This window comes from Colias philodice, chromosome 23 (assembly GCF_061535455.1).
Source record: "Colias philodice isolate Cphi_HAF_F1 chromosome 23, ilColPhil1 Martin Lab GWU primary, whole genome shotgun sequence".
NCBI classification, from domain to species: Eukaryota; Metazoa; Arthropoda; class Insecta; order Lepidoptera; family Pieridae; genus Colias; species Colias philodice.
The window spans coordinates 4,704,951-4,715,119 of record NC_143108.1 but is presented as its reverse complement, the minus strand read 5'-3'; the positions used below and the strand labels follow the sequence as shown (position 1 = coordinate 4,715,119).

General features: G+C 34.8%; 1 long non-coding RNA gene across 1 annotated transcript; it reads left to right on the top strand.

The window, feature by feature from the left end:
* Positions 1-440: 440 nt before the first annotated feature.
* On the top strand, positions 441-1,896 carry LOC149478012 (uncharacterized). Its single transcript, XR_016317511.1, has 3 exons — positions 441-460; positions 882-1,047; positions 1,531-1,896. It is a non-coding gene; the product is annotated as an uncharacterized LOC149478012 (long non-coding RNA).
* Positions 1,897-10,169: the final 8,273 nt, after the last annotated feature.

Here is a 10,169-nt window from a genome sequence, read left to right as displayed (position 1 = left end):
TGCTGTTTTTAAGTTTGTTTTTACAAAATATACACGAATTTTGCGTACTGATCGTGTATACTTTGTAACGCGGATGCTTGCTTCTTCGTTCCAAACCGTAGACAGAGAAACCAATAGACAAATTGATATCTTATGTCGCATTCACACAAGAAAAAGAGCAACTTATGCCGGTGTTGTGTAAAGAAATGAGAGAGAACGATAAAATTTTTTGTTTCACCCAGCGTGCCACTTTTTTCAAGAAAAGAAACCTACTTTGCTAAACAAAGTTTGACAGCTAACTATCGTCTTCCCTAAAAATATAGTTTTTACATGTTATAAGTTAGAAGTAATTCATTGTGTTTGGTTTTGCATAATTTAAACTTACCGTTAATACCTTATAAAATAATACCATGGTGCGGTGTAGTGTTAAAGGGTGTAAAAGTGATAGTGGAACGAAAATACCTGGATTGTCTTTTCACTCGTAAGTATACAACTCTTTATCAGTTAATAGGCCTTCATGATACTTTAGCGTGTTAATATATTGTGTATCACGTGCTGTTGACTTGAATACATTGTTTAAAAACCACAAAAATAACAATTATAAATTTTAACCTAAAAAATTTTGTGTTGCCAACTTTTCTACAAATTGTTACCCACTATTATGGGAAATCTTAATATATATAAATCTCGTGTCACAATGTTTGTCCTCAATGGACTCCTAAACCACTTAACCGATTATAATAAAATTCGCACACCATGTGCAGTTCGATCCAACTTGAGAGATAGGATAGTTAAAAACATGTAGGTACCACGGGCGAAGCCGGGGCGGACCGCTAGTAATAATATATATTCTGCAGTGTGTATTTAATTAAATATCTGAAATATTCAATGGCTTTTTCCAGTTTTCCTGGACCGGATAATTTACGAAAAATTTGGATTGTAGCTACAGGACGAACAGCTTGGAAACCAAAACCGTCATCAAAAATTTGCAGCAACCATTTTGAGAAAAAAATGTTGATCCAAAAGAAAAAACTTACAATGCTATATCCTTATGCTGTACCTATTCTGGTAAATATTTAGTGGCATATTAATCTTATCAATTAAAGTCTCAACTTTTATATTATGTTTTATGTTTTTAAAATTTAATCACCTGTAGAAAAACATTATTTTGTGCATTTTATTACTTTTATAGACATTTTATTATTATATTATTTTATTATATATATATTATTTTACATTTATAGACAAATGTTAACTAACGAAATTTTTTTGAACTTCCGTCCTTATTGCACATTAAAAAAAATGTTTAAATAATTGTCGGTAAAATATTTCACTTTTTGGAGCCCTTCATATAAATATACTTAACAAGATCGCGCCATAAAAGTTTAAAAAATGTTAATACTTTGTTTATAATATTCTTTTCAAGTTAAGTAACTTGAACAAAAAACTAGAAATTTCTAGTGTTTTGTTAACTTGAAAAAATTTTTTCTTAGAAATTTCTAGTTTTTTGTTAACTTTTTGTTAAGTACATATAACACGCATTGATTATAGGAAGATGCATAAGGCCACCCAGTAAGGACTTGTACCCAGTAACGATTGCGACATCGCGCACACCTGCGGTTCCAGAAAGTATTACGGCAATCACCACCACCGCAACGCTGCCCCGCCGAAGTCAATGGACGCTCTTGGTTCCAACATTGAACCGGAGGGACGTAGTTAATTAAGTTAGAGATAATTTAAATGTAATTTTTTTATTACAATAAATTATTATTAAGTAAATTTCGTTTTTTTTGCGCCTTCGCGGGTTGGTCAATATAATTAAAGTGTGTATCTGTTAATTTACGAAAATAAACATTATTTTATTTATTTTATTTTATAAAAAATAATAAACAATCGAGTTTTCATCTGCATTATCATTACATACACATTTTCATATGGGATTATGATAATGATATATGTACATATTATATAATACATAGGTATGTGTAAATACATAATATGTATTACCCATCTAAAAGTAATATGTTTATTATATACTAGCTGCGCTCCGCGGTTTCACCCGCGTGTCTCCACTCCTGTTGGTCTTAGTGTTACGGTACAATATAGCCTTCCTCGATCAATGGGCTATCTAACACTGAAAGAATTTTTCAAATCGGAATCAAAGTAGTTCCTGCGAATATCCCTTCCCTACTCACCTTCACCCCGTCCCGTACTACGCCTCCTCATTGAATTATACAGTATACCTACTATTTTCTGTAAATTGACACTTTTAAAAATTCGTTATATCTTTTGAATGGAATATCGCGGACTTTCTTGTAGATATTGATCCATTCTATAATACCGTAGAACATTTTTTTGTTCTATCTTCAATAGATTCCACAGCGCACGCGATGACAGAATTTTTATTAAGGATACATTATTGCATTTTTGGTGAGGATCTCTAATTTTTTTGAAAATGCAATATAGCCTATGTTGCTCAGTGAAGATGCAGCTTTCTAATGGTGAAAGAATTTTTGAAATCGGTCCAGTAGTTTATGCGTGAAAACCATACATACATACATAATTACAAACCTTTCCTCTTTATAATATTAAGTATAGAAATGTAAGTATGTATCTACATAATATCATTATGTGGATATCTCATTATTATCCACTTATGTGAATAATGATATTGAGAGATTTGTATCTTACAAATTGTGGGGTAAATTTTCCCTCATACGGTAACCCTAAATATTGTGACGTAATCTTTTCTATCCCTTTCTGCGACACGCATTGCCGGTGTCTATTGGATTCTCCGTCTACGTTCCAAACTATACACGATCAGTACGCAAAATATAACTAAATATACCTACTACACCACTTACGCTTGAGCGAAATAATAAATAGGCGTAGGCAATCAAAGACTTGTACAGCTATATCTAACTGCTTTTATTCTTCTTGATTGATTCAGTAAAATATGGAATAAAAATATTATTAGATGAGCTTGGAAAAATAAATAGGTAACAGATATAAGGGTTATGGGTTAGGTTAGGTTCGTGTTTTTTTATACTACACTAAAATAGATTCTTACATTTTAGCACTACTGTCAATTGTAAGTCGTGCAGTATAGTCGGGAACGAAGACACAAGCATCCTCGATACAAAAAATATTCAATTTATACACATACAATATATACAATTACATACACAATACACATGCATTTTAATAATAGATTTCAAAACAGCAATACAATAATATAAGCGCGAGCAATGGAAAGACGCCGCGCTTACTCCGCAACATACACGATTAGTCCGCATGCGTACTGGCGCTGTATATTTTGGAGCGCTATTCTTACTTACTTCACTACAAAGTATACGCGAGTACTTGCGTACTGCTGTTGTATAGATTGGAAGAACTTTGTAAAAAAGTTATTTCCAAACTATACGTGATTAGTTTCATACCGTTGCGTACTGGCCTTGTATAGTTTGGAAAGACGCAGCGGCAAGGGCAACATGGCAAATTGGTCCACTTCGCAACGTCTTCACGGTTCGCATATGCGGAGATTAAGGAACATGTTCATGCACTATCATATTATTTCAATACCATGTATCATATGTAAATAGTTTTTCAATAGTTATCCCGCTGTCAAATGGAAATATCCTCTAAAATTGAAAGTTTCATTCTGTAATAAATTTTCATAACTTTTCATATTATGAAGATTAGAGCGGAAACATGACAGGTTGGTTCACTTCGCGATTTCTTCACGTTTCGCATCATAATCATTGGGTTACTACCACGTATAGCTTGCATACTAGTTACATGTTGTTCTATAATTTAGTATTTACCCATTCGAATGGAAACATTCATTGAAGTATCTTTGAAGTTGGAATCAACTGAAAAAAATTGGTTGTCTGTAAAGTCGGTTTACTGACGATAGTTGAACGTGACAACGTCCGATCCGATTGTGCTTCTTTGTCACTCGTTCCGCGCTCTCGCTCGCACTTCAAGCCAAACATGGAACGCCTCAGAGCGATGTAACGCCGCATGAATCATGTTTTTTCGTGCGTGCAGCCGGCTCTATCGAATTATAAGACGTTGTCACGTCAAAAAAATCCATAGAAATTTCAACGACGTGCCCCGTCCGAATTACGGAATTAATATTTGATCGCACCCCGGACGGGGCACGGACCGTGCACGCTCCGGTCGCAACACATCTATATGCAGAGATATTTTCAACTTTTCCACGTAAAGCTAAAAATTTCAACGATTATACTGTCAAAATCATCATCTGCGCTCTACATTAACTCTACAAAACACACACTAACCAACACATTATTAAATTAACTATACATACACCCAATTACACAAAATTATAACATACAAAGGGCTAAGTTACATTATGTGTACTACCCATTACATTTCCACTCAACACTGGCATTCACCATTTACTTCACAAAGCTTCTCTATACTCAAAATTAACAAGCACGCTACATTTAAGTGATTAATTTAAGCAATTAAGAACCAGAGCACCGCTTAGTACGAAATTAATAAGTTATTTTTAATTACTATAATTACGAACACACGAGATTAATTAGCTGCTAATGATCCAACGTCGAGTTTACATTTGCGGTTAATGATTTGTGAACGAAATTCAACTAGCGTTGAAGAATTTTAATATTTCACCCGCAAAAAGCGAACACATCGCGTTTATTTTGTTTTAGTTCAATTAATTCTATAGATTGACGTTTTGTTTGTCAGTGTTATGTATTTATAACATCATTAAGGTGTTAAATGAGATTGATACACATTACTTTCTGTTTTATTCTTCATTCTTGAATGTCCCTTCAAATTCACTTCAAAAATCCCGATGATTTTTGAAGTGAAACTTCTTTATCGGGGTTGGAAAAAAATTTAGTGTAACATTTTTTCATTACGCGTGACATTTTTCCGTTACGCGCCATCTTTTTCTTATCCCTACCACGCGTAATTCGACGTATTTCTGTAAATTTGCATATAGTAAATTATTTTTTGAAAAATAAGGTCATAAAGAAGTTTCACTTCTTACGTGTGTACACTAGTACACGCACACATTTTTTTTTTATGACACTTTATTGTACAATACCAGTAATAAAAACATATATAATTTAACATGGAAAACATGAATATGGTAGGTGCACAAAAGGCGGCCTTATTGCTTAAAGCAATCTCTTCCAGACAACCATAAAATTACATGATTATAAATTACATTGATTTTAATATCAATTTTTATTATGTACCAATCTCAGAAATTATTGCATCATTTGAACAGTTTTTACATCAATGTAGCATTTAAATATTAGTGGAAATTTTAGTAAATTATATATCGAATGGTTAATTAAGAATTTATCGTACGTTATGTAATACACACAAGATCAAGACCACTGACGTAAGTGTTGATTAGTCTCACAAATAAGCCCATTTAGATGTAGGACAAATAAAACGTCGATGTAGGTAAATCATGTTGATAACTTTTTTGGATGATATCAAAGTTGAAAATAATCGGGGTATACAGGGTGTTATGAAACGCTCTTCCGTAATGCTTTAACCATGGAAATCTAAATAACAAGGCACTATTTCTGTTTCTGTGGCTTCAACACATAACATCGAATACACAAACAAGGGCGTCGCCAAGGGGGGGCAGGGAGGGGCAGCTGCCCCCCCCTAGAGATTCTAAAAATTTTGAAAATTTTGATCGCTCTTCCATGCACGACGGTAGAGTGATCGTTTAGCAGCCTCAGGAGACTAAAAACCTGGCTAAGAAGCACTATATGAGTCGAAATCGCCTCAATGTTTTGGCCATGATGAGTGTGCACCGAAAACTTATACATGGAAACTTACAAGATTTTAATAATAAAGTGGTCGAGAAGTTTACAATGAATCCCCAAAAATTACATTTTAATTAACCTAATATATAATCAAACAACGACCACAGCTATAATATTAAAATCTGGTAATTAAAAAAAAATACGCTGTACATTTATTCAAATTCAAACTCCTTTTTATTCTATTTTTCTAATAAATATGTTATTATAACACTTATTTACAAGTTTATTGCATAGTCAAGAGCTCGTGCTCATGTAGCTTTACACATTGGACCCTGTACTGTCACAGAATATATACAGGATAGAGCAAGTTTTTAAAAATTTAAAGATCTAACGATAGTAAATGTGTCCATACTGAATTGGCCTATCTTTCAGCTTAGCACACAAAAAAAAACGACAGGTTGCACTCCGGGAGTGCCGGCAGAAGTGAAAACTTGATTATTATTATTATTTATTTCCTGAGGACAGCAACACATCCACTCCCCAGTGGAGTGGATGCTTATGGGCGGCGCGTATCGCTTAACACCAGGCGACGCGTCTGCTCGCTTGCTATCCCATAACATAAAAAAAAAAAAAAAAATATTAACGTTGAGCATGTTTGATATTTTGGAATGGTATCCGTCTTCCGCTTTTTCGATCAGGTCACGTGTCCTGACGCGAGTTTAAGATTTTATACCCATTAAAGAAAAAGCCGCTAAAGAAGTTTTCACTTCAAAAATCAAGCATCTACCGCAATAATTGACGTCACCATGAGTAAAAATCTCAACGTACTCGGCGATAGGTGAAAAATTGAAAAAAAAAGTCAACTACGAAAAATCGCATAACATACATGGGGGGGATTCGGATAGCCCTCTAGGTAGGTCCTCTACCTCCTAGTTTCAGTATATCCATAGTTCTTGGGACACCCTGTATGTATACATATAGTACTAAGATACTGTTGTTATTACAATCGCTGTAGATGTAAGGCTCGTAGTACAAGTGGAAAGCTTCATGGGCTGTCGACTTTACCTAAAATTCATACCTACTTTTCTCATTCATAGAGAATTAGAAAAATATGAATTGTAGTAGGAAAAATATGAATTGTAATAGGTAAACTTGCCCCCCCCTGCGCCATCGGCTGGCGACGCCCTTGTACACAAATAAATAAATAAATAAATATTTCAGGACAATTTTCACACACGGCACAATCTGATCCCATGCTTTCGCTTGTGTTATGGAAACCAGATGGCTGATAAACATACATATATAATTTTTAAATAAATACTTATATAGATAATTAACACCCAGAAACAGAGCAAACATCTATGTTCATCACACAAATATTTGCCCCCGGTGAGAATCGAACCCACGACCTCTGGCTTGGAAGGCAGGGCCACTACCGACCAAGCCAACCGTTCATTCAAAATATTGTATGTTCTAGCGGTAGAATCACATATGAATACATAGGTAAGTGTGATGAAAGTGTATTTCAGTATTATGATTTTACGAATAAAGATAAAAACTGAGTAACTCGAAAATCTTCTTGTAGAAATATTTATCTCTGGATGACATCGATGTTCGGCAAGTAAGGTAGGTAGCTTAAAACTCGGTCATTCTATTGACGAGTATTAGCTTGTAGTAATTGAACTAATCAGTAGGAGCTAAAACTTGCATCTCGGAAGGAACCCCATTTCCAATCGATATCTTAATCAAAATCCTCTACATACACTGCATTTTGCTCCAATAAAATCCAAAACGATATTAGATATTATATTAATCAAAATCTACTACATAGATTCTTTAATTTGCTCTAACAAAAATAGTAGATAGAATGATTGTGAACACCCTGTACACTCAAACTATCGTACATATCAGTGACCCGACCTCACAATCAGCAATTAACTATAATGGTTAATATTAAAATTAGCTTCACGCACATCTGACAGCCAAGTGGCACTTATCTATTAGAACCGATAAATTAAATTAGGTCCATATTCTAATAACTGATATGGGAAAATAATGGTTTCCTCTCAATTATAGTATCTAGGGTAAAAGTGGGATAGATGCCGCACTAGGATAGATGCCCCATTTTCAAAAAACCTCACTTCCCAGAGTCCTGACTACGAATTAATGATTTAAATTCCTATTTAAATCATTAATTCGGATTGATTTAGGAGCTCCTGCTCCTATCACCCCGCACCTCGTGTACGCATGAGCTGTTGTTTGGTGAAGACGTGTTTCGCTAGTGCGTGTTATAATATCGGCGGCGAACTTCACGAACACGTTAAAATTTAAAAAGGTTGATATTTGCCTTTGCATAACTTCATAAGTATTAATAAATTTCACTATATTTCTTATTATGTCTATACACTGGTTCATTAAGTACAAATCTAAGTGAAAATAGTGGCTCTTTTGTTTCTATTTAATAAAAAAACTACTGGGGCAGCTATCCTTATCAAAAAGGATAGTTGCCCCTTTTTTTTCGAGGGATAGATGCCCTTAGGGGCCTCTAAGGGCATCTATCCCTCAATACATATGTACATGTTAGTATCGATAATCACAGGTACTGTTTATATTTTTACCCGATTGCGTCAGAGGTTTTCTCTATGTTAACCGATTTTACTCGTTTAATTTGCTTTTTTTTGTTATGTTTACTTACTTATTAATGATCTGCCCTTATACTGATTGTAGGAGAACCACGCCACGAAAATACAAAAGAAAAGAAGGAGTGCGAGCGCAAGTATATTCTTGGACAACAGAACAACTATGTGAACTTGACATTTGCTGGTTTATCATATTAATTTTATTAGATTTCGCGTTTATAGAGTATGTCAGGCATCTATCCCACTCTGCAGGCATCTATCCTCCTTAGTATTTTCATGGTGGGGCAACTATCCAACTAGGTAGGCATCTATCCTCAAAAAAGGTGTTCTACAAAAATATTTATTACACATTATCTATAAATGATAGGATTAAAAATATAAATAGTAATTCAAAACAGATAATTAACCTAGCTATATTCATACAAAGTGTTCGTATAAGATGCATGTTTTTTAAATTATGAGGCTATTTCAAAAAGTGGGGCATCGATCCCACTTTTACCCTATATATCTAAAATAAAATAAAACGCCTTCTAGTTCTCATAAAGGCATCCTCCAAAAATGCCCAAATTTCTCTGTCTCGTGCAATTATTTTCTGTCTGTTGCATTGAAATTTAATTCTCAAAATGAAACTTGAGTAAAATACTTAATTATAATTAATCTCACCAAATCATTTTATATAAAATGTTGGCAAGACACTCTGAAAAAGTTATCATATCTCATGTAGAGCCAAGTCTCTAGACTCTTCACATCTTAACTCTACAAGCCCTATAACTTAACAAACGCATTGTGCGTTGTTAAAATATGTGTCTAAAACACGCTAATTGGCAGAAGACGTGGCAAGTAAGTTACGGGTCAGTTAATCTTATGATTTGTGCTACTCGGACGTCGTGAAACTCGCACTTGAAGTTACGGGTCACTTTAACTGGCGATTAGCCTACTCGACACTTTACTTGAGGGTGGTGAAACAGGCCGTAGCGACCGTTAGCCGTATTGCGAACTTCAGATGGAGTAAAGTGAAAATTTTATCTGTGGGTTAACTACAATATTATTCTAGTGTTTGATTTTACGCGAGTATTATACATTTAGAAATTAAAGACTTTTTAACGGGTTTAAAACGCGATTTATTCATTTATTATCTCTCCCCGTGACCACGCTCGCTGTAAAGTGTTCGAAACGTCGGGAAAATAATATAATGAATAAATCGCGTTTAAAATCCGTTAAAAAGTCTTTAATTTTAATTTAAATATTTTTATTAAAGTGAAACTTTTATTACATCGTCTCAAACTTTTTGGTCTGTGTAGCGCATGTCGCGTGTATCGCGGCTGCCGAGTAGGTATACCTACTCGGCAGCCGACCGTCACGCGACATGCGCTACACAAAGCAGTGTTCGGAACCGTTCGAACAGTTTCACTTTTACCGTGGTTTCATAAAACCACACAACATTTTTTTATTTATTTTATTGTAGATAGGGTGTAGGATTTGAAGTAGTAGTTCCCCGTCCGATTAGGGCCCTTCTGGCCTCCTCCACTCAAGCGACAGCTCAAGCCGAGGTTCGTGGTCCCCGTCAAGGGGGGACGCCCTTGTGCATGTCGCTACCAGGGTGAACCTTCAGTTCACCCCCGCGTCCGCGTTAAAATGTAGAAGCCCTTCTGGGCTCTGGCTAACATTGAGAGACACCACACAAAAAAAAAAAAAAAAAAGTAGTAGTTAGAACCTAAAAAATCTATACTAATATTATAAAGCTGAAGAGTTTGTTTGTTTGTTTGTT